The sequence below is a fragment of the Rattus norvegicus genome, chromosome 2 (genome assembly GCF_021556685.1).
Source record: "Rattus norvegicus strain SHRSP/BbbUtx chromosome 2, alternate assembly SHRSP_T2T, whole genome shotgun sequence".
In the NCBI taxonomy this organism is placed as follows: Eukaryota; Metazoa; Chordata; class Mammalia; order Rodentia; family Muridae; genus Rattus; species Rattus norvegicus.
Window position 1 is genome coordinate 96,039,159 of NC_141535.1, and position 26,293 is coordinate 96,065,451.

Consider the following 26,293-nt stretch of genomic DNA (forward strand, 5'->3'; position numbering starts at 1 on the left):
CATATTTATTGCTTTTCTATCTCTGATTTCTGTTTAACTCATATAACTATCTGTCACAATGCTCTCCGGATTTCTGCACCATAGAGATTTTGTTAGCATGGTATCCTTGTCATGGTCCCATCAACATTGCTTGATCATAAGAGGTGAGAATGGTAGCAGTCCATTTGTCTCACAAACAGACTCACAATGATCAACTAGAATATAAGTGTAGGCCATGCTTTAGAAAGAAACGCAGTTGAACATCAACCTTTTTCTTTTTAGACAAAGTAATATGGCCTATCTGCACTTGTCTATAGTAGACTTTACATTAGCATTTTTCACATCTGGCTCCGGATTTCCCTTAATACAAATAGTAACTCTCCCTTTTTACATTCTACAAGCTTAAGCTTGACACACGTTTTAAGAAGAACCAAATTTGTAATTTGTTTTTATATTCATGCATTAAACATTCACTTCTTAGGCTTGCACACACAGTAGAAATACAATTAAAAACAGTCATAACACTGATTGTAAATCTATTAAAAAGTGCCTTCACACTATATGTACTCTCTATCAGAGAACAATGGCAAATTCAGATCCTGTCTTTTTTATTGTGAAATCTCCCATGTATCCCCTTTCAAACAAGAGTCATTTAGAATGCTCAATAGGCAAGAGCCAAGAGGGTGTCATGGCTTCACACAAATATTAATATCATGTGAACATTTCATGTGTTACACAATGAATGCATGCAAGCTTGATTATTAATTCCATGTGCTAGATGAAGAAAGAATGCATTTAGGTTAATTGGGTTGTTTCAAGTCACATATCCATATTGAACCCAGATAAAAGTTCAGCACATAGTGATCAAGGCTTTAGTCAACACATCATGTCTCCTACTTCTGTGCTTTATGCCATTATTGCTAAGCTTTGGTAACGTCTTTGACACAGTGTTGAAGTAGGTACCATGCCTTTTCTTTTGAGTACTTGTATGACTTTGGTAAAGACCGCTGAGTTGACATATCTATGGAGCAATATGCTTTTGTGGTGAGAATGTTATTTATAAGAATGGGTTGGGTTACATAAACACACACTGTTCTTTGGAAATGTTGTACCTTCACATTGCCCCAAAGGGAATGCAGTTTTGGCCCTTGTACTGAATTCATCAAAAGGAAACTAATTTGTGGGTGGGATGCGAGGTTGAGCTCAGCAGAGACTTACCACACTTTAGTAATTACTGGTTTTGTGTTAATTTGGGGATTCGGTTGTGTCTAGTATTATTACTCCTTCCAAGATTTCTAGGTTTCTTTTTTTCTTTTCTTTTTTTTTAAGCTGGGAAAAATAATGTGTTTAAAGTAGTTAACCCTGTTGGAGGCAATATGTTTAGAAATACTTATCTCAGTTCTTTTCAAATGGATAATTTATTCTTTTCAGGATTCTTATTTAATGGCTTCAACAAGAATTCTGTTTTAATTAGATATCTTAAGTTTATAAACCCCAATACATTTACTTTTAAAGCATAAATTTACAAAAATATTTTAAACGAAAGCCTAAAATATCTTTACTGGCATTCCCATGAAGCAGCAATAATGGGAAACACTCTCCTCAGGCTACTGAAAGGAGAAGAGGCACAGTGACATTCTCTGTCTCAGAAGCTCTTGCTGAGGGAGCCAAGGGAGGTCTTCAAGTAGGTTCAGTAACCACTCTCTACACATGGAGCTCCTCCCCTTTGTACTGCTTCTTCTAGATTTCCTGATGTTCTGCCTGTTACACGCCCATTGACATGGACATGCTGCTGGCCTTTGACAGTTTGATGTGTAAAGCTGGGGATATGCTGAAAGCCTGGGTGACATCCACACATCCCTGGTGCTGACTGGGTGCATGAGAGATGAGGCAGAAAGCAAGTCCTGTGCAGTTTACAGAAGATGGAATGAATTCCATATGCTCACCATGGAGGCCGCCCATGTTTGCTCAGTAAGGACTTTCCCAGAGCCTATATTTAATTTCCATGCAAAGTGCAGGCTTTCCTAAAACCCTCACCACATTTACCCATGTGTCTGTGTAACTCAGAATGTTTTCCTTTGTGAATTACACATTGAGTAAAATGGCTCTGGACTACAGACGCTATTAATTTATTTACATGAGACAAAAGATGTGTGTGTGTGTGTGTGTGTGTGTGTGTGTGTGTGTCTGACTCATGTTTGAGCTCTGACTTTGCTTGCCACCCACTTCCCTCTGCCTTTGGATTCTAGGCTTTATTGCTCTCCTTTCTTTTTCTTTCTTTTTTTCTTTTTCTTTTCTCTTTCTTTCTTCTTCTTTTCTTTTTGGACTAGTATTTGATTCATGGTGGAACTACTCTACTCTGCCATGTGTAAGGAAATAGTAGTTTTCCAGAGTTTAGTCACCAAATTCAGAAGTCTTCCCTAAGCTAAATTGTTCAGATTGCTTTCTTTTGCTATGCTTATAAATGAGAAGGTTCACTGCAAACGAATAGACTGCCTAGAGTAAACCCTGATTCAATGACTTCTCACCTCAATTTCAGCTCTAGCACTGAGATATTGATTATCACCCAATTGAGACAGGAGGTGACAGGAATGGCTGCTGGACTCTCTCAAAAATCTTTCATATACTCTCGTCTCTCTCCTTCCTTCACTCTCCACCCACATATTTCTTTATGTATTAAAAGAAATGTAAAGGGTTTGAGATAGCAAACTTTTAAAAAATTTATCTTTTTATGTTAAGCTTTCTTATGAAAATGCTTCATTACCACAAAATAAAACACACAATATATTTCATTTTATTTTTCACAGCTACAATGTATAAAATTGCTGTCCACCTTCCCAAGAGTAATCTACAGATTCCGGGTAATCCCCATCAAAATTCCAGCACAATTCTTTACAGATCTTTAGAAAACAATTCTCAAATTCATATGGAAAATCAAAAAAACCCAGGATTGCTAAAACAATCCTGAACAATCCAAAGAACTTAGGGATTAATCACCACCCCGGACTTCAAACTATTCTACAGAGGAAGAATGATAAAAATGGCATGATATTTATACAGAACCAGGTTGATCAATGGAACAAAATCAGAGGCCCAGAAATAAACCCATACACCTCTGGACATTTGATATTTGACAAAGAAATCAAAATCATACAATGGAAAAGGGAGAGCATCTTCAACAAATGATGCTGGTCTACATGGATGTCTGAGTGTAGAAGAATGCAAATAGATCCATATTTATCACCCTGCACAAATTCAAGTCCAAATGGTCCAAAGATCTCAATGTAAAGCAAGATACAGTAAACATAATAGAATAGCCTGAAACTCTTCAGTACAAAAGACAACTTCCTGAAGAGAACACCAGTGGCTCAGCACTAAGATCAAGAATTAATAAATGTGACCTCCTGAAACTTACAAGCTTCTATAAGTCAAAGGACACCATCATTAGAACAAAATGATAGCCTACAGATAGGGAAAAATTATTAATATTTTTCCTGAAATTCCCATGATTGCTATGTTTATAGCTAACTATTTCATATTTCAATGAAACTTTTTTGTCTTACTGATCAGATGTAATTTTTACTTTTTGTGCACAAAGATTTTTAAAATTTATTTTGTGTGCATGTGTCAGTATACACATACATGCACATATGTGTGTGATGGTTATTTGTGAACATGCATGTGAAAATCAGAGGACAACATTGTAGAGTCAGTTTACTCCTTTCCTCTTCTTTAAGTGGGCACCAGGGATCAAAGTCAGGTCACCAGACTTGTATGGCAATCATCTTTACCCAGTGATCTAACTCTCTGGCCCCTGAAAATATTTATAAACTTACCATTATATTTATGCAGTTGACATTGTGTTATTTTATGTCCCTTTGGTTTCACTTTATGTGCCTCCACAAACATCTTTCCCATTTTGTAATCTCCTTAAAGGAATTTCTGGTAACATGAACAAGTAGAAAAGAATAAGAGATATATAACTTGCTTCCCACCCCACAATTAACAAATGGAGAAAGAACTTAGTGAAAGGAGTTATTCTTCAGGGAGATGTGAGGTTTGTTTTTAAGCCAACATACTTACTCTGTGAGTTCATCAGCTGCCATTTGGTAAATGAACTTGTGCTTGCTAGAATCAATGTGAAGTGTGTTAGCAATTTGGAACACACACTGCTCTTATCATTGAATTTAAGGATGCACATACTCTATATAGGAGCTATAAAGAGCCACACCCATTGGAGAAAACCCAGGAAAATAATAAGGAACCATCCCTAAAGCAAAGCAAACTTTTAGTGTTTGGCCTAGCATAAAACACATTTTATTATTAGAAAACAAAACGTTTTATAAACACGACAAGAATAATCTCTAAATTCTGCTTTGTTAGTTATTTTTTTTTTGGTTCTTTTTTTTTTTTTTTTCGGAGCTGGGGACCGAACCCAGGGCCTTGCGCTTCCTAGGCAAGTGCTCTACCACTGAGCTAAATCCCCAACCTTTTGTTAGTTATTTTTAAAGCATAGGTGTGTGTTTTGGTCCTATGATATCCACTTCATCCTTGTAAGCACTCAGAGGATCACGGCACAATGTTTAATGCTTTGGATATAATAGGTGTAAAAGTCAAGCCGAATCAAAGTTAGTATTCACTATTGAGAGTAAAAATCAGCTCTCCAGTGTGAAACACATTTTTTAGTTCTGTGTAAATGTATCTGTCTATAAATGGACATGCGTGTACTATGTCAGTGTGTAAAATATATTTTCCTGACGGCTATAGAAAGAAATCAATATATTTTTAAGTGTTACTAGTGTTATTTCTTCTCTCTTCCTTCAGAGGCAATAGTACTAGAGGAATAATCTGCTTTCTGGGTCACTAAATTTAATCAACAGGTTAAAAACTAGAAATCTTGGACATAGCTACAATAAGGGATTTTCTGAATATTTAGTAAACAAGTTAATTAATATTTTAATTGTGAATTTTCTATGCAATGCTGTCATTCTCCAGCAAGAATAGCAATAAAATCCTTTTAGCATTCTTTCCCTGGTTAGGCTATTTCTGCTCCCAGAATTCATTAAATCCTGAGAGTATAGGTGTACTTATTTGTGTTTACTAAATATTACCCATAGACTATTTAGACTGGAAGATTGGAGGACATAATTTTTATGGTTTCAGGGCTTTCAGCCCCTGAGAGCTATTCCAGTGTAATACTGGAGTATATATTTACAACAGCAAATATGCTTAATATCTGGATTGTGCAATCTAGGAAAATCTTGCAAAACAATGGTAATGATGAGCTTATTTACCATTTAAAATTGATACTCTATCTTCAGGTTTTTCAGTAGATAGACCCTCAGACATGGTTCTCATGAGTTTTATCAAATAGGACAACTTACATTACCTAGGTCCTTCCATTCCCCCGGACCTTATCGTGCTGGAATCTACCAATCCTTGGTGGAAATGGTACTGCATAACTTAATTTAAAAGTGAAACAGACCTTCCAACTTCAAAAACTATGTCTTCTTAGGCACCTAGGCATCTATTGGTATTTTATTTATTTACTTATTTATTTATTTTTAATTTCAGAAATATGAGGAAGTGACATGGCAACGATGCCTTGGCTTAAATTGTGTTTGCTGAGGAAACTTCACCTAGATTTGGGAACTGAAGACAATTTACCCACTTTAAAATACATAGAAAGTAGGTCATAGAATCAGCAAAAACACCTATTACAGACATTTCAATTTTTCATACTTGCTATACCTTTTGAGGAAATTCTATCTTATTACCTTATCTTTCCCACTTACCTAATGATCATATACATGCTTTGATGACTATTCTGGGTTGACAACTTCACATGCCCAGGAAGAGGGGACTTCAAGTAAGGCATTTTCTTCATCCCATTGGCCTATGGATATGTCTGTGTTTCATTTTCTTAATGGGGGAGTGCCAAGTTCACTGTAGCCAGTGCCATCCCAGGGTGGTTTGTAATGGTCGTATAAGAATGCAAGTTACAGAGAGCAAGCTACCATATGTTGTTACCCCCAAGGGCTTGAAATTCTGCTTCCAGCTTCTCCCTTGTTGTCTCTGGATGATGAACTACAAAGTGTAAAATGAAATAAACCTTTTCTTCCTTAAGATTGCTTTTGGACCATGTTTTATCATGAAAAGAGAAAGCAAACTAAGACATGTCTTTTTAGGTGATAAAATGCTACATCAGGGATGATCAAATTCATTGCATAGAAGAGGAAATGTTCCCATTACATCATCTCCAATGTCCTGCCTGTATTTGTCAGAATATATGTTATCCATCTGATGTAGGTTTTAAGAGAAGATGGTAAATTTTTGATTTGTATCACCAGCATATAACAGAGTGCCTGGCAATTATTACATGCTCTCTCAGTATTTAAAGATTAGTGCACCAGAGCACAATGCTGTAACCAAACTCACACTGAGGTACTCAAACAGTCCCTATGCATAAATTTACCTTGGCATAAAGGACATTGTTTTATCTACTGAAGTTCAGAGAAAGTGCTAAAATTTAAGTGAGCAGTCAGCTAAATTTTTGCAATCCAAACCTTCAGAAAGTATTTGAAAAGTCTCATAATTTCATATAGGATTTATTGTTTGTGGGAAAGTCTTTATATGACATGTCAAAGTAGACAGTATTTTAAGCTTATCTGCCCTTTTAGTTTGAAGCCTGCTTTTCAAAGAAGGATAAAAGAATGTTAATTATTACACGACTTCTTCTATCGTGATGACCAACTACAACCTAAATGTAAAATAATTTTGTTTTATTTTTTGATGCTTTGTTTCACAGGTTCAGATAATTTCTGTTCTAATGATAAATATTTTAACTGAGTACCATTTAGTTGTATTATGCCAAAAAGTTTAGACATTTTTTTAAAATGGAAATCAATACAATGACTATGAGCTTGATCTTAGTACCATTGAAGACAGTGTTTGGTATTTTAAACTTAAATAACTATTTATATATAACCAGAGAGAACAAAGTAAATTAGTAGACACTACCTACTATTACCTATTATTCAATTCTGTTCATATTTCTACCATCCATGCCTCTTTAAGTTATGAATACGTTCCTTTCACTGAAAAGCATATAAAAATCATTTATGGTACTTAGTTTTTGATCTACTGAGTATATTATCTGATGCATTTTTCCAAATGTACTGTATCTTTTTAAGTGTTATATTTTATTTATATTTACAACATTTATATTTTATTTTACATGTGAAACTATAATGTACATTTAAATATTTTTCTGTTTAAGTTTTATTGTAGAATATAGTTAAAAAACAACTTAATTCTTTTGAGGTGTTTTGTCAATATTACAGGTGTAACTGAAATATAATTTAGTTTAGGAGAACTGGGTTCTAATTCTAAGACTAGACATATGAATACCCCTCCTAACTGGTGGGGCTTGTATTAAATTATAGCAAATTGTATTTACATGATTTTTAAATGAAGCATTTATAAAAATTTCTCCCAGTAATTGCAGTACTTAACATTTTCACATGTTTCACCCATAAGAAATTTATTTCCGTAGTAAAACTGAGGAAATGGAATTTGTTTTTTTATGGATTAGCAGTCAGTTCTAGTTTTAATACCAATATTTCCCTGAATTATATGTACACTGTGTGCCACTGGCTTTTAGAGTTTGTCATTATTATTAAGCGTCTTCCAATGCTCATTGCCATTTCCAGGCTTAGGTCTAACATCTGAAATCTAGCTTAGAATGCTTCCATCATTTCCAGTTGTTAAAGATAGGGGTATTCAACCAGTTTATACTATTCAATCTCAGCAATACGCCAGACTTCTACCTATTATAAATCACTTATTGATGCCCCTCCTCTCCATGCTCATGTGTCCCAGATAACTCCTCCTTAATACTAAGTATTTATACTAGGTAAAGCTTCAAATATTATTTCTTGACAGAAATATATTTCTAATTATACTGATTATAAAGATATTCCAGTTATGTGAGGACTCTTATTACTCTCTTTTATTATATGTTGACGCCTTTATTTTCTCAATAATTAAAAAAAGTATATTTCAGCAGTGCAAACAACAGAAATGAATTGTATGCCATGTTATCAATCTTTTACGCTGTTTGTTGAAAACTGCCTGAGATGACTAAAATTTCATTTTCAAGATCATTAGAATAAAAGCAGAGAATTCTTATTTATTAAAATAATTATGCAACTTAGTATATTGAAACTTATTAGATGACTGCACACAAAAATCACCTTTTCTTGCTCAATATAGGCAGAGATTTGATGGTTTCTGCCTCCTACTTTAAGAACAGAGACCAAATAGATTCACCCTTGTGACACAGCTCAGGGGCTTTTCAACAAGCAACTTTTCAAATGTTTTTCCTGTAGATGAAAAGAGCATGTGCTCACCAGAACTTAGAACTCAACTTCTGAGTCTTTGAAAAAGCAGACCTTCTAAAAGTGCAATTCTAGTAGTGGACACTAGCAACTCATTCTTCATCTGCAATAAATTAGAGCCTTGAAATCCTGCTTTCCACTTCACATTGCATATGTGGCAATTTTATCATTCCTAAAAGTTAATAATTTGGAGTGGTCAATTCTCTCATCAAAATTACAGACTTGTAGAATATATTGAGAAATAAATTCCTGACAAAGAGTAACTCTTGTGCCAATTTATCCTGATTTTGATGAAATGATCAGCTATTTTCAATAATATTAACCCATCTGACAATATATTTTTAAAATGCTATTTAAACTATTTCTTGCCTTAAGGCAGTTTTACAGAAACTAACACTAGGAAGATGGTAAGCTTAGAGACATATTTTTTAATCAATTTAAATGCCAAGAATGAAAGCTTGTAACATGTTTCATATATTAGGGAATGAAATCACAAGTATAAACTCATCTACATGGCTGTAAATGTAAAGTGTATGTTTGTGATCAAAACCACCTCTCTCTCATTCTGTGTGTGTGTGTGTGTGTGTGTGTGTGTGTGTGTGTGTGTGTCTGTTTGTCCCTCTGTGTGTGTTCTAGATCTTTGCCTTTGTGTGTGTGGAAAGAACACATAATCTTGTTTCACTGGGATTTTACCTCCTTGCTCCCTCAAAGTTGGAGTCTGCTCCTATTCTATCTGTACATCAGAGTAGAACCTGCCTGTGTGCTATGATGATAGTCACTGTAAACAAATATTTGTACAGCTGAGATCAGAGATAGAAAAATGTCAGTCCCAAATCCACCCATAATGGCACATATACCAGACAGACGACAAAGTCTAGCTCAGGTTATAACGGCTTGTGAAATACTTGAATCATATTTTGCAACCCTTGAAAGAATTCAAGTTGGAGATTAGCAGAGAGCAGGCTCAGTTCTATCCATAATCCTCTTTATCTGTCTTCTAGCCAACAAAATGAAAACTTTAAAGCCCAAGGGACAAATAGAGTGTGAAGGACCTTCTCCCACATTTCAGGGAAAAATCAAGACTGCTGTGTGTGCTGAAAATGGCTTCTTACACCATTATTACTTTTGCTGTCAGTTGTAGAAATATGAAATAAAAGCCCTACATGGTAATTGCTGCTGGGCTCATTAGTAGATATAACACCAGTAAATTAACTACTGTAATAATATTCTGGTGATACAGAATGAAATCTTGTTCATTGAAGGTAAATTTATGTGAAAACAAATGACTGTATTATCCCGAAGCTTATTAAATTACTGACAATTGAACACATTAAGGTAGGAGAATCTCTGGGGACAATCCTTACTGAAGTAAAACTGAAGCGACTTGAAAAACGGGAAGCAGACAATCAGCGAAGTGTAAAGTATGAAGCATTGATGAGCAGGTGGGAGATCAACCGCTGCATGCTTGTACAGTGTGCTAAGCATGGGTGAGAGCTTTATTCTCATTTAACAGTGCTGTATTAAGAGAGATGAACAGCATGCTAATTAAAAGACTCATACATTCATAACATTTAAATTCATTCTTTGAAAAATGGAGAAATTTGCGGCATCAAGCCAGTAGGCTAGATCTTACATATGATATAAATTCATCTTCTTTCTTTATACAGTCACAGGAACTAAAATGTACCAACAAATAAAAAGTTAATGAACAGAGCTAAACTGTCCATCTTGTAAACAAAGTATGGAGGAGAGATATGTAATATAGTATTTAAAGAGAAGTCGTATTTGATTTTAAAAGGGAAACATAAAATCTCTGTGAGGTGATTAAATATTATCACTATTATTGTTATTATTATTATGTATGAGAACTGAGCTGTTACTAAGGTGCTGATGTTCTGTGACAAGCAAAATTTTTCTGGAAGATAAAAATAATCTTTCAGAGTACTGGGTATGTATAGCTGCATAAATTCCAGTTTTATATCTTCTTAAAATTCTCTCAAGAACATATAGATGAACACTTTTTGTTCAGTGAATGACAAACAGGAATTATCCCATATAACTCAGTGTGAGAACAACCACTGGACTGTGGCTTCAGCCATTTTCATACATGAAACAATGCTAAAAATTTTAAGCTTCCCAGAATGGTGTATTCAGGATTTGGCCTATTCTATAATGTTCAGAAAAATAGAAAATAAACACAAAATGACCTATACTAGATCAGACACACTCAGTAAATTGCTAACTGACATTCAATACCCAAATAGTAGAAAACAGTAATACTAATTAAGAAGTAGGTAAGAACAGGTAGAAATAAAACAGTAGGAAAATACAAGGTTCAAATTTCTTGGGCTTCCTGGAGCTTAAGTATTGCAGAGAAAAACAAAGGAATGATTTAACTCTGGAAAATCAGGAGTGTATAAAAACAGTAGATAATGGATAGAAATTAAATTCTTATTCTTATGCGCAGAAAAAAGTGTGGCAAAGTAAGTCAACTGGTTTAAACATACAATGGAAGTAATCCAGCAGATGTCAGTAAGCGGGACATTTATTCTCTCAATACATTTTCAAGGTGTTTATTGGAATTATATTCTTAACAAAATAACATGTACAGGTGTGTTAACATTAAAATCAACTGAAGGTTCAAAGCAATTTTATATATGCAAAGATTAAATTGGACACGTTATAATATTAGAGCAAAGATTGAAAATACTCAGATTAAGACAAGAAACTACCAGCTCTTTAAGAACATAAAAAATGAGAGCAAAACAGAGGAAAGAAGGTGAGAAGGGATAAAAGTACCCTTCTGTAGATACACAGGCTTCCAGACAAACCAAACAATAATGGTGGTCTAGATGGTAGAGCAGGGACAAAGTGTTGGGTAGAGGCTGAAGTAAAGACCATCTAGAGACTGCCTTACCTGGGGATCTATCCCATGTACAGACACCAAACAGACAGTATGGCAGATGCCCAGAAGTGCTTGCTGACAGAAGCCTGTTATAGTTGTCTCCTGAGAGGCTCAGAGAGTCAGATGCTCGCAGTCAACCATTGGTTGGCTCCAGCCATTTATGTAGCAGAGGATGGCCTTGTTGGGCATCAGTAGGTGGAGAGGCCCTTGGTCCTGTGAAGGCTCAATGCCCCAGTGTGGGGGAATGCTGGGGCAGTCAGGAGGGAGTGGGTAGGTGGGAGGTGGAGCACCTTCACAGAAGCAGGGGAAAGGGAGATGGGACAGGAGGTTTCCAGAGAGGAAACACGAAAAGGAGATAACATTTGAAATGTAAATACATAAAATATCAAATAAAAATTAATGTTCTATTGCTGCCATGATTGATTTATTTTACCAAGAAGCATCCATCCATGACAATAATTTTCATCAATAATTTGAAATTATATATTCAATATTGAGATTTTAAGAAAATTAGTAATTTGATTCATTCAGAAATTTAGAGTATTGTATTAGCACCATATATCCTGTTGTTGGAAGCAAAATAGGTAGAATCAACCGAGTTATTAATTATTATTTGTCACCAAGATAGACAGAAATTTTATTATGTAAAGGTCAGTTGTGGGCCATAGGCTATTTATTATTTTCATCAATGGCTTGGATGATAGGAATGTCTGTGAACTTAGTAATTTACAGTTCTTTCATTGGAAAGCCTGATTAACACTTTGAATGTCAAGATCAGAACTCAGTATGACCCTCATGTGACCTCAACACATTGGAGAGGTGATTTTAAGCAATGCAGCTCAATAAAACTATGACAGATATAGTTGTTAAGAAAATTGAGTAGTAAGTGAAAATTATAATAATGTAGCAGATATAATAGTGCTGTGAATGTGTTTGATAGAACAGGATTGTAAAATGCATTGGAATAAATTATATTGAGATAGTTGTTTTTTTGTTTACTCTTGGTCTCTTTCCAGAAAATAGTGTTATTCCTCCTTCCTTCCTTCCCTCCTTCCTTCCTTCCTTCTTTTCTCCCTTCCCTTCGCTCCCCTTCCCTTCCCTTCCCTTCCCTCCCCTTCCCTTCCCTTCCCTCCCCTTCCCTCCCCTTCCCTTCCCTTCCCTTCCCTCCCCTCCCCTTCCCTTCCCTCCCCTTCCCTTCCCTCCCCTTCCCTCCCCTTCCTCCATCTTGTCACTTTCCTCATTAGCCCTATTCATGACATGGAGTATCTTAGGCACCCTTAAAATTACTATAGTCCAGCTTAGCACCAAAATTTGATTTCCTGCATTAACTTTCTGAGTACTAAAATTAGAAGCCTAACTCACTATGTCTTATATATTACCAAATATTTATACATATTACAATTACCACAATATACATATCATAGAACATACTCCTGTGAATAAAGTTAAAGCACAGGAAGATATAACTGTCAATATTAATGCATAAAAATGTTTTGATGTATCACAAATCACAATGGCTTTTATTCCCAGGAAAATTTGTTATTAGTAACTGTGTTTCAGAGAATCCCAGCATATATTAGAGGATATCTTTCTTCTATAGTCTATATATTCTATATGCACATTTTCTATGTATCTCTATCAACATCTATCTGTCTGTCTGTCTCCCATCTTAGGTATCTACCAATTCTTAGAAGACTATGTTATGTGTACTGGGCATGCATTTTTGATAGCTGACAAAAAACATTTCTTATTATAGTATCATTTCTCTGAAATATGAAACCAAAAAGACAAATAGTAATTTCCAGACTTCTTTTTCTTAACAAATTTTAGAAGAGAAGTTAGTTGGTTTACTACAAGTTTCTTTTGCATTTTCTTTTCTTTGTCTACACGGTTTTTTACTTTGGTTCCTACTCTAAAATGTAATTAGCAACATTTTTATTAATTTTTTGAAAATCTCAGACAATATGCTTTTTATCATATTCACCTCTGCTCTTCCCTGTAACTCCTCCCAGATCTACCCTAACCTTCCCGGTATCACATCCTCCTTAAAAGCATGAACTAGAAACTTAGTGATTCTGATCTTTTCTTTCCATATACTCCCCGGTATGGAGCTATCCAGACAAGAGCTGTCATTCTACTAGTAACCATATCCTTAGAGCATGCTGTCTAGGTTGCTTTTCTTTCATTTCATTTTATTTATTTATTCATTCATTCATCGATTCATCCACTCCCTTTAAAGCAGGCCTAATGCATGTAACCACAAATGTTCTTATCTTATAAGCACTGTTTTCCTGTTAACTAGTAGTATTTTTCTATACAATACATTCTTTAAAGAGCCCAGTTATTGGGAAGTGATTTGAAATACATATCACTGTGGTGGAATCTATAGGAATGCCTAAACCTCAGCTTTGGTCATTAGCAATAAAAAGCCTATCTTTCCATTTGGGGCAATTAGTTTTATTTGAAAACAAAACAAGATTTATTATTCTGAATTATCTTAACTTTTACAAAATAGTTTTAAATATCTATATCTACTAGTAATGTTTTATATATATAATATATATGTATATATGCATATATCTACATTTGATGATATTATCTAGTTCTTATTATTGTAGTTAATGTTTATTGCCATAACAAGTGTTTGAGCTAAATTAAATGGAAAAAAGGCTTAGATGGGACTAGTATTGTAGACCTGTCACTTCTGCTACTCAGGAGGCTAAGTCAGGAGAATCACAGGTTCAAGACTTATTTGTGCTACAGAGTTAGTTAAAGTTCAGCTTGGTCAACTTTGACAGACACTATGTCACAATAAGAAGATACAGCACAGAGAAAGACCACGTGCCATAGAGGTATGTAGGCATTGCTCTCATATACAAAAACGAACAAAAGAAAAATATACAAAAACAAACAAAAGAAAACAGGAGTAACAGGATGGCCCCAGCTAGAGCCAGAACCGGAGCTGTAGCTGTAGCTGCGGAAACCTTGGAGAATAGGAGCCGGCCCAGGAGGATGAGGCAGCCAGCAGATCCGGGAGTGTGAGTCCTTGTGAAGCTGCCAATGACAAGACTGAATGGTTCATGCCAAGAAAACAACTAACATTCCAATACCATTAGCCATTCATTTTTTGGCATCCAGGGAGGAGGAAGAAGAGGAGTGGTAGGGGGAGGGGGAGGGAGAAGGGGAGGAGGAGGAGTTGTTCCTGGGCTACCTGGAGGAGGGGCTAGATGATCAAATCATTGTAATAGGGCTTGAAGCCAAGGAAGACCTGTGCCTTGAACCCCAGAGTGGCCATGACCTTGCAGGCCCTGCTGTGACAAAAGGCCCGGCAGATGGCCTATCTGTGTCTGAGACCCTTGTCATTTTGCCTGTCTCTGAGAACACTGTAAAGCTGCTGGAGACCTCTGTTCCAGCAGTGCGGGTAATTCCAATTCCACTGGCTTTGTCGCCAGTGTCATCTTCATCTGGACCTTTAGCTAGTCCTCCCAGTGTGTCATCCTTTTTTGAGAAGAAAACCAGTTCTTAATCTCCACTGTCTTCTCCTTCCAAGTCTCCAGTCCTATTATCCAGTGCCTCGTCCAATGCCCTCTCTAGCACAAAGCCCTTCATGAGCCTAATGAAGTCCCTGTCAACCAAGATGGAGCCAAAAGAATACCCCCAAACTCCCACAACACAGGCACTTGATGAAGACTCTGGTCAAGTCCCTGTCCACAGACATTTCCCAGCAGGAGTTGGATACCATGTCCTAAAAGCCCCCTGACTTCAAATGCGCACCGACTTCCGAAGTCATCTATGATTCCTTCCAGCTCCTCAGCAAGATCATCCTGGAGGAAAGTGGTAGCCACATGCTAAAAGCCTGTGCTTCAGAACTCTCCAACCTGCCCAGCTTGAACGGGCACTTGGAAATCATTATCTACAACATCAAGGAGGAGGAGGGTGACTCAGGGGGATGATTGTGGCAGTGACTCCAATACCCCCAGGAGTAACCACCCGAAACCCAACGAGGACTCTTCAAAGGAAGGGCAGCCCAAGGGTTCCCAGGCAAGCAGTCTGAAGACAAGTTCTCTGGTTCTTAAGAAATGTTCTCTGTCTGCTTTAGTGAGCAAGGAGGGTGAAGAGTTCTGTGAACTGTATACTGAGTACATTGAGCTTGAGATTGAGGATGAGGGGAGACTTAATAAGCCCCGCTCCCGATATCCCCCTTAAACCAGAGGTGCTTGCCAATGATGGCATGGCTCTGGACAGCGAGGATAAAGAGGACTCCGGCACTGAGAACCAGGAGTTACCTGTGAAGACCCTCGTCTTCTTTATCATGTGCGTCTACACGTACCTCAGCCCCTACTACATGAGCGGGCCCTTCCTGCGCCTCGGGTTCATGACTGAAGTTTGTATGATTTGGTTCTTTACACTGCCAAGTGCTCATAAATACCACAAATCACACATAGCTGTGTGACACTGGAACAGGAGATCCTAGGATATCAAAGAACCCGAAATCCTAAAGGGATGGATGAATGAGATTTACAACTTTGATCCAGAATCTACCATGCGAATTAGACACACTCAGTCTTTGTCTGGCTTGAGTTTGGAACCTCAAGACTTTCAAAACCAAACAAAAACATATCCTGGAGGGCAGAGGTCATCTACATCAGCCAGAAAAATCTATGACCTCTCAGACTGCAGGATTTATCTTGGACCTAAAAGCTTGGCTTGAAAACAAATCTGGAATAAAAAGTACCCCATTTAGATTGAGCTTGGTCTGCCGACCATAAAGATGACTTTATGACTTAAGGCACAGACTGATAAGGGAGCTAGTGAGCTTCAGAAGCCGCCTCCTGAGAAAGAGCTGGCAGCAAAGACCTTAAGAAGCCACCCCAGTTTCAAGAGAGGACAAAGTCTAGCCATGGAGATCTGATACTGTATCTGTTTAGGAGAACTGGCCAAGAAAAAGAGGAGTGGTTCAGTAGGTTTATCCTGGCATCTAAGATGAAGTCAGACCTCAAGAAGCCCTTTGTAGTTTCTGGAAGTAAATCAATAATTTTGCTCACCCACAGCAGACACAGCAGTCCCTCTGCGCACCTGACCCATAGCCACTGCAACAGCATAGGTGGCATGGAGGGGATGATGCTCCAGCCAAAGCAGAAGGAACTAGTGGACAGTGTGCAACAGAAGATGCTTCTAGACTACAGTGTGTACATGGGCAGGTGTGTGCCTCAGGACGGAAGCCCCCACAGGAGCCCTGTGCAGAGTGCAGAAAGCAGTTCTAGAGCTGGGGAGAAGTTGCCAGAGGACCCCCCTCTGAGGAGGAAGAACAGGAAACCTGGGGGAATGCTTTGCTTGGAGGAATATTTTGGGACTTCTTAGGTGAGAAATACTGGCCTGATGTAGTGTTAAAGAAAATCCAGATGAAACTCAGCAAAATTAAGATATCATTTTTCATGTGAGAGGCCTCTGATTACCCCCACCTCTTCACTTCTGTATGTTCTTTCTGTACCCTTGGACCTTAAGTGTAAATGCACCTTGATCTAAGTGTACCACACAGGCATATCTGACCTGAATCACAGACTGACCTTAATTTGTGACTAAGTATCTAGAGACTGAGTCAGTTGTATCATTTGCTTTATCTACTGTTGCTATGTCATTTTTCTTCTCTAGGTGGTCCTTCCTAGCTTGTTTAGGAGAAAGGGGCTCCCGTAGCTCATCTGTGTCTGAGTTAGAGAGAGCTTACACTCAGCCTAGCTTCAAGGTGGGCCAAGCCACATGGAAATTTGAACTACACAGGACCCTTTTTCAGGTTCCTCTCCTTCCCTCAGTTCGGACAGTTAAATGTGTCTGCCACTGACCTTGGTTTGTGGCCAGATGCCACTTTATGTTGGGCTCTTGCTTTGCTGAAGGAACACTCCAAATCCTGCTTGAAAGTGTTTAGAATGCCTAAGGATTAAAGGACATGCTTGCCAACCAGAGACCTGTAGAGGTTCCTAAGAAGCAAGTCTTCGGTCTGCTCAAGGTCTAACCACGGAGAAAACTTTGGTCACTAAGGCCTCACTGAGAGACCTGTGATCATTAGCTTATGTCAGAGGCTGTTTTGGGGCCATCAATTCCTTTGAGAAGCAGAAACTTGTGGATACTTTTCCTAGAAAAAAATGTTTGTTAATATAGAATTTCGTACATGCTCTCAGGGAGTTCAAGACCTCCCAGTCAGGAAATTGTCAGACTAAGGTAAACTTAGGTTTGAAGAAAGATATGGACACAAAGCAGCTTCACTTTGATTTTGGTCCTTCCTATGGACAAAACAGAATGGTTTTTGGCTTAGTTGATCAATGACAAGCTCTATATGCCTTCTCCAGAGCAGTCTTTGCTCTTTCTTATCTCTCTGATAGAGAAGAGAGGCTGCCTGACCTGAAGAGAGTTTGGAGCAGGGCTTTGGGAGGCCCTTTGACAAGTATCAACCAGTTAGTGTCTTCAAGGTAGGTTGAGTGTTGACCTGGCTCCTGCTCACCATCGTGTCACCTTGAGAAGTTCCTGGTCAAGGCAAACAGAGGGGATGTCACTGTTCCATTCTCAGTCACTGGAGGGATGTGCTTCTCTGGAGTAAGAAGTGAACAGGGCATGCCTGCATTCCAGATGGATGCCCACAAGTTCCAAAAGCATGAACTTTCAAACTAAGAGTAGGAGGTCCTGGTACCTCATCTCCCCCGACCCCTATCCCCATGGTTCTCTTAGTCTGAAGGAAGTCTAGGGAAGTCTTCTGCTTCCATTGCTCATGAAGGTCCTTGTAGTTCATGTGAACATCAGGCAAAGCCATGATGAGATCAAACCCTCCCAAAGAGGTACAATCCCCTTGCTTTCCAACTAATCCTGATTTTTCTAGAGACATGAGGATATTGTGAGTACGTGAAAACACTGCACACATTGACTGGTTGTCACTCCCTGGGGCCAGAAAGCTGGAGCCAGTGTTCTTTTCTTGTTTTCCTGAATGCTGTAGAATGATGGGAGGTTCTTGTTTCTCTAACCAGTTTAGGAGATTTGTGGGCAGTCCCCTAATCTGATGGCCAAATGGACTTCTCTTCACTTTCTCTACTCAGTAGCAAGCACGTGCACTGCACTTGTGAACTTTCTTTAATGTTGCCACGTTAAGTATGTGCATTTGTGTCAGAACGTTTAGTTTATAAATCTGGGGGCTCTAATTGTATAATTTGCTTTGAGAAGACCTACTGAGTTTTGGTTTGTTTCAAGCTGCATCCAATGTCAAAATTACCTTGGGTAGCTTACGATAATTTAATATCTATGGACAAAGCTAAGTTATTTTTTCTTAAATGGCACCTTGTTTAAAGATGACTTCAAAGAAATTAACATATTGAAAACTTATTTGAGACTTTATTTTACTCATCTTATTAAAACATGACAAATTATTTGACCATTCCAAAAAAGAAACAAAGAAACAAAGAAAGAAACAAAGAAAGAAAACAGAACAAAGCAAAAGAAACAAAACAAAAAAAAGAGGAAGGTTGGAAGGTTTTATATGAATGTACTACTATATTGACTTTTAGAAATTCCAGAAACAAAATAATTTGTTCCAAATGTTTATCTATGCTCACTTTTCAGAATGTTGGAAATTATTTGAAGCCTTTATAAATAACAAGCTCTTGTACAGTAAAATTGACAAGTGGTTTGTTTGTAATTCAATGTGGTATATTATTTATAGAGGAAATCATAGGAACGACATACATTTCTTATAAAATATATAGTGGACAGAGGTAAGTGGGCTTTTTTTCCAAATGGTAAATATTCTAACCCAGAGATTTCTTTTTTTTTTTTTTTTGCACTTTTTTTTTTATTAACTTGAGTATTTCTTATATACATTTCGAGTGTTATTCCCTTTCCTGGTTTCCGGGCAAACATCCCCCTCCCCCCTCCCCTTCCTTATGGGTGTTCCCCTCCCAACCCTCCCCCCATTGCCGCCCTCCCCCCATAGACTAGTTCACTGGGGGTTCAGTCTTAGCAGGACCCAGGGCTTCCCCTTCCACTGGTGCTCTTACTAGGATATTCATTGCTACCTATGGGGTCAGAGTCCAGGGTCAGTCCATGTAAGTCTTTAGGTAGTGGCTTAGTCCCTGGAAACTCTGGTTGCTTGGCATTGTTGTACTTTTGGGGTCTCGAGCCCCTTCAAGCTCTTCCAGTTCTTTCTCTGATTCCTTCAATAGGGGACCTATTCTCAGTTCAGTGGTTTGCTGCTGGCATTCGCCTCTGTATTTGCTGTATTCTGGCTGTGTCTCTCAGGAGAGATCTACATCCGGCTCCTGTCGGCCTGCACTTCTTTGCTTCATCCATCTTGTCTAATTGGGTGGCTGTATATGTATGGGCCACATGTGGGGCAGGCTCTAAATGGGTGTTCCTTAAGTCTCTGTTTTAATCTTTGCCTCTCCCTTCCCTGCCAAGGGTATTCTTTTTCCTCATTTAAAGAAGGAGTGAAGCATTCACATTTTGATCATCCTTCTTGAGTTTCGTTTGTTCTAGGGATCTAGGGTAATTCAAGCATTTGGGCTAATAGCCACTTATCAATGAGTGCATACCATGTATGTCTTTCTGTGATTGGGTTAGCTCACTCAGGATGATATTTTCCAGTTCCAACCATTTGCCTACGAATTTCATAAAGTCGTTGTTTTTGATAGCTGATAAATATTCCATTGTGTAGATGTACCACATTTTCTGTATCCATTCCTCTGTTGAAGGGCATCTGGGTTCTTTCCATTTTCTGGCTATTATAAATAAGGCTGCGATGAACATAGTGGAGCATGTGTCTCTTTTATAGGTTGAGGCATCTTTTGGGTATATGCCCAAGAGAGGTATAGCTGGATCCTCAGGCAGTTCAATGTCCAATTTTCTGAGGAACCTCCAGACTGATTTCCAGAATGGTTTTACCAGTCTGCAATCCCACCAACAATGGAGGAGTGTTCCTCTTTCTCCACATCCTCGCCAGCATCTGCTGTCACCTGAGTTTTTGATCTTAGCCAATCGCACTGGTGTGAGGTGAAATCTCAGGGTTGTTTTGATTTGCATTTCCCTTATGACTAAAGATGTTGAACATTTCTTTAGGTGTTTCTCAGCCATTCGGCATTCCTCAGCTGTGAATTCTTTGTTTAGCTCTGAACCCCATTTTTAATAGGGTTATTTGTTTCCCTGCGGTCTAACTTCTTGAGTTCTTTGTATATTTTGGATATAAGACCTCTATCTGTTGTAGGATTGGTAAAGATCTTTTCCCAATCTGTTGGTTGCCGTTTTGTCCTAACCACAGTGTCCTTTGCCTTACAGAAGCTTTGCAGTTTTATGAGATCCCATTTGTCGATTCTTGATCTTAGAGCATAAGCCATTGGTGTTTTGTTCAGGAAATTTTTTCCAGTGCCCATGTGTTCCAGATGTTTCCCTAGTTTTTCTTCTATTAGTTTGAGTGTGTCTGGTTTGATGTGGAGGTCCTTGATCCACTTGGACTTAAGCTTTGTACAGGGTGATAAGCATGGATCGATCTGCATTCTTCTACATGTTGACCTCCAGTTGAACCAGCACCATTTGCTGAAAATGCTATCTTTTTTCCATTGGATGGTTTTGGCTCCTTTGTCAAAAATCAAGTGACCATAGGTGTGTGGGTTCATTTCTTGGTCTTCAATTCTATTCCATTGGTCTATCTGTCTGTCCCTGTACCAATACCATGCAGTTTTTATCACTATTGCTCTGTAATACTGCTTGAGTTCAGGGATAGTGATTCCCCCTGAAGTCCTTTTATTGTTGAGGATAGCTTTAGCTATCCTGGGTTTCTTGTTATTCCAGATGAATTTGCAAATTGTTCTGTCTAACTCTTTGAAGAATTGGATTGGTATTTTGATGGGGATTGCATTGAATCTGTAGATTGCTTTTGGTAAAATGGCCATTTTTACTATATTAATCCTGCCAATCCATGAGCATGGGAGATCTTTCCATCTTCTGAGGTCTTCTTCAATTTCTTTCCTCAGTGTCTTGAAGTTCTTATTGTACAGATCTTTTACTTGCTTGGTTAAAGTCACACCGAGGTACTTTATATTATTTGGGTCTATTATGAAGGGTGTCGTTTCCCAAATTTCTTTCTCAGCTTGTTTCTCTTTTGTATAGAGGAAGGAAACTGATTTATTTGAGTTAATTTTATACCCAGCCACTTTGCTGAAGTTGTTTATCAGCTTTAGTAGTTCTCTGGTGGAACTTTTGGGATCACTTAAATATACTATCATGTCATCTGCAAATAGTGATATTTTGACCTCTTCTTTTCCGATCTGTATCCCCTTGATCTCCTTTTATTGTCTGATTGCTCTGGCTAGAAATTCAAGAACTATATTGAATAAGTAGGGAGAGAGTGGGCAGCCTTGTCTAGTCCCTGATTTTAGTGGGATTGCTTCAAATTTCTCTCCATTTAGTTTAATGTTAGCAACTGGTTTGCTGTATATGGCTTTTACTATGTTTACGTATGGGCCTTGAATTCCTATTCTTTCCAGGACTTTTATCATGAAGGGGTGTTGAATTTTGTCAAATGCTTTCTCAGCATCTAATGAAATGATCATGTGGTTCTGTTCTTTCAGTTTGTTTATATAATGGATCACGTTGATGGTTTTCCGTATATTAAACCATCCCTGCATGCCTGGGATGAAGCCTACTTGATCATGGTGGATGATTGTTTTGATGTGCTCTTGAATTCGGTTTGCCAGAATTTTATTGAGTATTTTTGCGTCGATATTCATAAGTGAAATTGGTCTGAAGTTCGCTTTCTTTGTTGTGTCTTTGTGTGGTTTAGGTATAAGAGTAATTGTGGCTTCGTAGAAGGAATTCGGTAGGGCTCCATCTGTTTCAATTTTGTGGAATAGTTTGGATAATATTGGTATGAGGTCTTCTACGAAGGTTTGATAGAATTCTGCACTAAACCCGTCTGGACCTGGGCTCCTTTTGGTTGGGAGACCTTTAATGACTGCTTCTATTTCCTTAGGAGTTATGGGGTTGTTTAACTGGTTTATCTGTTCCTGATTTAACTTCGATACCTGGTATCTGTCTAGGAAATTGTCCATTTCCTGAAGATTTTCAAATTTTGTTGAATATAGGTTCTTATAGTAAGATCTGATGATTTTTTGAATTTCCTCTGAATCTGTAGTTATGTCTCCCTTTTCATTTCTGATTTTGTTAATTTGGACGCACTCTCTGTGTCCTCTCGTTAGTCTGGCTAAGGGTTTATCTATCTTGTTGATTTTCTCAAAGAACCAACTTTTGGTTCTGTTGATTCTTTCTATGGTCCTTTTTGTTTCTACTTGGTTGATTTCAGCTCTGAGTTTGATTATTTCCTGCCTTCTACTCCTCCTGGGTGTATTTGCTTCTTTTTGTTCTAGAGCTTTTAGGTGTGCTGTCAAGCTGCTGACACATGCTCTTTCCTGTTTCTTTCTGCAGGCACTCAGCGCTATGAGTTTTCCTCTTAGCACAGCTTTCATTGTGTCCCATAAGTTAGGGTATGTTGTATCTTCATTTTCATTAAATTCTAAAAAGTTTTTAATTTCTTTCTTTATTTCTTCCTTGACCAGGTTCTCATTGAGTAGAGCATTGTTCAATTTCCACGTATATGTGGGCATTCTTCCCTTATTGTTATTGAAGACCAGTTTTAGGGCGTGGTCGTCTGATAGCACGCATGGGATTATTTCTATATTTCTGTACCTGTTGAGGCCCGTTTTTTGACCAATTATATGGTCAATTTTGGAGAAAGTACCATGAGGAGCTGAGAAGAAGGTATATCCTTTTGCTTTAGGATAGAATGTTCTATAAATATCTGTTAAGTCCATTTGGCTCATGACTTCTCTTAGTCTGTCGACATCACTGTTTAATTTCTGTTTCCATGATCTGTCCATTGATGAGAGTGGGGTGTTGAAATCTCCCACTATTATTGTGTGAGGTGCAATGTGTGTTTTGAGCTTTAGTAAGGTTTCTTTTACGTACGTAGGTGCCCTTGTATTTGGGGCATAGATATTTAGGATTGAGAGTTCATCTTGGTGGATTTTTCCTTTGATGAATATGAAGTGTCCTTCCTTATCTTTTTTGATGACTTTTAGTTGGAAATTGATTTTATTTGATATTAGAATGGCTACTCCAGCTTGCTTCTTCTGACCATTTGCTTGGAAAGTTGTTTTCCAGCCTTTCACTCTGAGGTAGTGTCTGTCTTTGTCTCTGAGGTGTGTTTCCTGTAGGCAGCAGAATGCAGGGTCCTCGTTGAGTATCCAGTTTGTTAATCTATGTCTTTTTATTGGGGAGTTGAGGCCATTGATATTGAGAGATATTAAGGAATAGTGATTATTGCTTCCCGTTATATTCATATTTGGATGTGAGGTTATGTTTGTGTGCTTTCATTCTCTTTGTTTTGTTGCCAAGACGATTAGTTTCTTGCTTCTTCTAGGGTATAGCTTGCCTCCTTATGTTGGGCTTTACCATTTATTATCCTTTGTAGTGCTGGATTTGTAGAAAGATATTGTGTAAATTTGGTTTTGTCATGGAATATCTTGGTTTCTCCATCAATGTTAATTGAGAGTTTTGCTGGATACAGTAACCTGGGCTGGCATTTGTGTTCTCTTAGGGTTTGTATGACATCAGTCCAGGATCTTCTGGCCTTCATAGTTTCTGGCGTGAAGTCTGGTGTGATTCTGATAGGTCTCCCTTTATATGTTACTTGACCTTTTTCCCTTACTGCTTTTAATATTCTTTCTTTATTTTGTGCGTTTGGTGTTTTGACAATTTTGTGACGGGAGGTGTTTCTTTTCTGGTCCAATCTATTTGGAGTTCTGTAGGCTTCTTGTATGTCTATGGGTATCTCTTTTTTTAGGTTAGGGAAGTTTTCTTCTATGATTTTGTTGAAGATATTCACTGGTCCTTTGAACTGGGATTCTTCACTCTCTTCTATACCTATTATCCTTAGGTTTGATCTTCTCATTGAGTCCTGGATTTCCTGTATGTTTTGGACTAATAGCTTTTTCCGCTTCACATTATCTTTGACAGTTGATTCAATGATTTCTATGGAATCTTCTGCTCCTGAGATTCTCTCTTCCATCTCTTGTATTCTGTTGGTGAAGCTTGTATCTACAGCTCCTTGTCTCTTCTTTTGGTTTTCTATATCCAGGGTTGTTTCCATGTGTTCTTTCTTGATTGCTTCTATTTCCATTTTTAATTCCTTCAACTGTTTGATTGTGTTTTCCTGGAATTCTTTCAGGGATTTTTGCGATTCCTCTCTGTAGGCTTCTACTTGTTTATTAATGTTTTCCTGTGTTTCCCTAAGTGTGTTCATGTCTTTCTTGAAGTCCTCCAGCATCATGATCAAATATGATTTTGAAACTAGATCTTGCTTTTCTGGTGTGTTTGAATATTCCATGTTTGTTTTGGTGGGAGAATTGGGCTCCGATGATGGCATGTAGTTTTGGTTTCTGTTGCTTGGGTTCCTGCGCTTGCCTCTCGCCATCAGATTATCTCTAGTGTTACTTTGTTCTGCTATTTCTGACAGTGGCTAGACTGTCCTATAAGCCTGTGTGTCAGGAGTGCTGTAGACCTGTTTTCCTCTCTTTCAGTCAGTTATGGGGACAGAGTATTCTGCTTTCGGGTGTGTAGTTTTTCCTCTCTACAGGTCTTCAGCTGTTCCTGTGGGCCTTTGTCTTGAGTTCACCAGGCAGCTTTCTTGCAGCAGAAAATTTGGTCTTACCTGTGGTCCCGAGGCTCAGGTTCGCTCCTGGGGTGCTGCCCAGGGGCTCTCTGCAGCGGCAGCAACCAGGAAGACTTGTGCTGCCGTTTCCGGGAGCTTCAGTGCACCAGGGTTCCAGATGGTCTTTGGCTTTTTCCTCTGGCGTCTGAGATGTGTGTGCAGAGAGCAGTCTCTTCTGGTTTCCCAGGCTTGTCTGCCTCTCTGAAGGTTTAGCTCTCCCTCCCACGGGATTTGGGTGCACAGAACTGTTTATCTGGTCTGTTTCTTTCCGGTTCCGGTGGTGTCTCAGGCAGGGGTCCTGCTGCTCCTGGGCCCTCCCCCACGGGAGCCCAGAGGCCTTATACAGTTTCCTCTTGGGCCAGGGATGTGGGCAGGGGTGAGCAGTGTTGGTGGTCTCTTCCACTCTGCAGCCTCAGGAGTGCCCACCTGACCAGGCGGTTGGGTCTCTCTCTCACCGGGTCTGGGAGCAGAGAGCTGCTGTGGGCCGGGATCCGCGCTAACCCAGAGATTTCTATCCAGTTACGGAATCTTTCAGATACAAGGAAGAAAGAGTGATATTATTTAATGAAACAAAAATGTTTGAAGAGCTTATCAAAGGATACCTTTCCAAATGATTACTAAGTTCTTAGATAGTGAAGCAGAACACTGAGAATGAGAAAAAAGTAGATATAGTGGTATTTATCTGGAACCTCTGTATTTCGGAGGCTGAGGTTTGAGGATATTAAATCAGAAGCTAGCCAGAGTTTTATGCATTTACCACTTCATCTAGGTCTGGGAAGGTTGATGGGCCAGACAAGAATGGATTAGTTTGAAGAGTAATAGAAATTATATTTGTTAATTCCACCAAATGAGAGTGATCCAAAGACTTTGGTCAAATTAAGCAAGTTTCATGTTCTGTCAGACAGGGCTATCTTCCTAAAGCAGGGTTTGAGAATATATTAGCACCAATTCTGTAAAGCTAATGGGTTTTCAAGACTTTGGAGTTACGAAGGAACCTGGCAGAACATTTCAAAATTGTCAGATGATCTTTTCTTGGAGGAGGTAGGGGGTTAATTGGGTTAAGGTGTGGTTTATAAAAACCAGGATTGATCACATAACAAGATGACTTTTAATCTAGAAATGGAGTCAGGCCGGTGCATTATATTATCAGAAGTACTTCCAAAAACAATAAATATGTCAGTAACAGGCCAATACCCCAACTGTACTATGGATCTGGTACTGCTCAGGATGAACAATAACAAGCAGACAAGCCAGAGACTAGAGGAAGAATCT

General features: G+C 38.4%; 1 pseudogene; it reads left to right on the plus strand.

The window, feature by feature from the left end:
- The first annotated feature begins 1,759 nt into the window (after nucleotides 1-1,759).
- Nucleotides 1,760-16,724, plus strand: Tex2-ps1 (testis expressed 2, pseudogene 1; annotated as a pseudogene).
- The last annotated feature ends 9,569 nt before the right edge of the window (nucleotides 16,725-26,293 follow it).